Genomic DNA, 3,239 nt, shown 5'->3' with positions numbered 1-3,239 from the left:
GCCTTGTTGGAACCAAAGACACCTCTGCAAAAAGCAGGCTAGCTCATAGAAGCAAGGAGTCCATTGTTACAACATCAAAGCTATGGAAGCAAGGGACCATTGTGACACTGCGGGGCCTCATGGAACCAATTGTCCATGATGACAGTGCGGATCAAAGGAGACCACGGTGACACTGCGGAACCTGATGGAACCAAGGAGCCATTGTGACACAGTGGGGCCTCATGGAATCAAGGAGACCATTGTGACCCAGGTGTTGCATGTGAAGGCAAGGAGCCATTGTGACACTTTGGGCTTCTTCCCTTGAGCTCTGCAGCTGGCTGTCCCAGCCCAGCGCACCATGTGCCACCTGCTCTCCTCAGGGCTCTGCCTGCACACAGCCCCAGGAGAAGTTTTCCTGTTTGCAAGGAAAGAATGGAAAAGCCTGAGCAGGTTTCCTAAACAACAAACCCCACTCAGGAGCCACATGCTCAGTACAGGCTGCCTGGAACGATGTCCCCTTTCTACAAGGGTCAGGGTGAGCAGGAATGAATGATCTCTGGGAGCAGAATTCTCGGAGTCTTTCCACTGAATTCTCTGTCCCTGTGTCTTGGGGTGACTTTATCATGTGTATCCCCTATCACTGCTCTATGCCCAGAAGTGAACTTTGTGCATTTCTGTGCCTTTCAACTGAGCCTGAGAGGGGGAAGAGGGAAAAAAACCGGACAAACTTCTCAGAGCGTTTGTTCAAGGACACACATACACACTCCTCTGCATCCTGCTTGCAGCAAGAGCGGAGGAAGCAACCTTGTTTCTTTTTAGCCAGTTTTCAGCTCCTTTTCTCTGGGGGGAGATGGAGAGTTGAACTTTGTTTTCCTGGGACTTTGGGGTTTTTTTTCCCTTCTTCTCTTCTTGACTCTTTCAACATCAGAGCACATTGGGAGAATTTTCTACCGAGGTGGGGGCCCTGAATGTGGGCCCATGTGCCAGCTCCAAGGAGGAGGAGAGAGACTACACCTACGGAAGTGTTGGGGTTCCTCCCCCCTGCCATGAGGTCATGGGAGAGGGGACCCTGGGGTAGAGGCATGGCCTGGGCACGGGGTCTCCCTGCTCCCTGCTGACATGTGCCCTAATCCTGTTCAGCACTGCTTATTTTGTGTTGCCCTGTGCCAGGAGGGCCCTGCTTGTGCCGTGATTGCTCAGTTCTTTGGCAGTGCCCTGCCCATGTGGCTGGAGAAGAAAGAGCTCTGAAACTTCTCTCAAGAATCGCTCCCTGTTTCTTTGCACGGGCCTCGCTGTCTATGGATGTTTCAGGAGACCCCACCGAAACACGGAAGGACTCTCAAATTATCCCAGCTTTCTCTGCACAGCGAGAGCTTTTAATATTTAGCATTGCTATCCTTTTCCTGTGTGTTTGTTAAAAAAATAGTTTTTATCTCTTTCACTTTCTTCCCAGGAACGTTCTTTTTTCCAAAAACCTGGTGGGGGAGGGCTGGGTGTAACCTGCCTTCTATCAGAGGATATTTTCCTCCACATTTGTCCAAACCGGCACAGCCTGTCCTTTCCTGGGTCTCTGTTGCAGATGGAAGCTGCTGGTGCCATTGTCAGCTTGAAGCCCTCTTTTGATGCAAGCAGATGTTGCCAGGTGTGTTCAGCAGCTGTTGCTCAATGCTTATGCCAAGCTATTGTGTTCCTCATGGAACCAAGGAGCCATTGTGACACTGCAGGGGCTGATGGCATCAAGGAGGCAATTGTGACAGTACAGAACCTCCTAGAAACAAGGCTCCATTGTGACACCGTGGGGAATCATGGAATCAAGGAGCCCATTGTGACACGGCTGCATGGAACCAATGGTCCATGGTTACACTGCGGATTCAAGAAGAGCACGGTGACACCACGCAACATCATGGAACCATAGGTCCATTGTGACACAGCGGGGCCTCATGGAAACAAGGGGACCATTGTGGCAAAGCAGGGCCTAATGGAAGCATGGAGGGCATTGTGACACTAAGGAAACTCCTGGAACCAAGATGACCACTGGCACATAATGGAACCTCATGGAAGCAAGCCTCCACGATGGTTTTGGAGGGCCTCAGGGACCACAGGACCCATTGTGACACAGCAGGACCTGGTGGAACCAAGGAGCCTTTGTGATACTCCAGATCCACATGGAAGCCAGGGTGCACTGAGACACAGCGGGGCCTTGTTGGAACCAAAGACCCCTCTGCAAAAAGCAGGCTAGCTCATAGAAGCAAGGAGTCCTTTGTTACAACATCAAAGCTATGGAACCAAGGGACCATTGTGACACTGCGGGGCCTCATGGAACCAATTGTCCATGATGACAGTGCGGATCAAAGGAGACCATGGTGACACTGCGGAACCTGATGGAACCAAGGAGCCATTGTGACACAGTGGGGCCTCATGGAATCAAGGAGACCATTGTGACCCAGGTGTTGCATGGGAAGGCAAGGAGCCATTGTGACACTTTGGGCTTCTTCCCTTGAGCTCTGCAGCTGGCTGTCCCAGCCCAGCGCACCATGTGCCACCTGCTCTCCTCAGGGCTCTGCCTGCACACAGCCCCAGGAGAAGTTTTCCTGTTTGCAAGGAAAGAATGGAAAAGCCTGAGCAGGTTTCCTAAACAACAAACCCCACTCAGGAGCCACATGCTCAGTACAGGCTGCCTGGAATGATGTCCCCTTTCTACAAGGGTCAGGGTGAGCAGGAATGAATGATCTCTGGGAGCAGAATTCTCGGAGTCTTTCCACTGAATTCTCTGTCCCTGTGTCTTGGGGTGACTTTATTGTGTGTATCCCCTATTGCTGCTCTATGCCCAGAAGTGAACTTTGTGCATTTCTGTGCCTTTCAACTGAGCCTGAGAGGGGGGAGAGGAAAAAAAACCGGACAAACTTCTCAGAGCGTTTGTTCAAGGACACACATACACACTCCTCTGCATCCTGCTTGCAGCAAGAGCAGAGGAAGCAACTTTGTTTCTTTTTAGCCAGTTTTCAGCTCCTTTTCTCTGGGGGGAGATGGAGAGTTGAACTTTGTTTTCCTGGGACTTCAGGGGTTTTTTTTCCCTTCTTCTCTTCTTGACTCTTTCAACATCAGAGCACATTGGGAGAATTTTCTCCCGAGGTGGGGGCCCTGAATGTGGGCCCATGAGCCAGCTGCAAGGAGGAGGAGAGAGACTACACCTACGGAAGTGTTGGGGTTCCTCCCCCCTGCCATGAGGTCATGGGAGAGGGGACCCTGGGGTAGAGGCA

The sequence above is a fragment of the Aphelocoma coerulescens genome, unplaced genomic scaffold (genome assembly GCF_041296385.1).
Source record: "Aphelocoma coerulescens isolate FSJ_1873_10779 unplaced genomic scaffold, UR_Acoe_1.0 HiC_scaffold_226, whole genome shotgun sequence".
NCBI classification, from domain to species: Eukaryota; Metazoa; Chordata; class Aves; order Passeriformes; family Corvidae; genus Aphelocoma; species Aphelocoma coerulescens.
The sequence above is the reverse complement of the archived record's forward strand: the minus strand, read 5'-3'. Positions refer to the sequence as shown.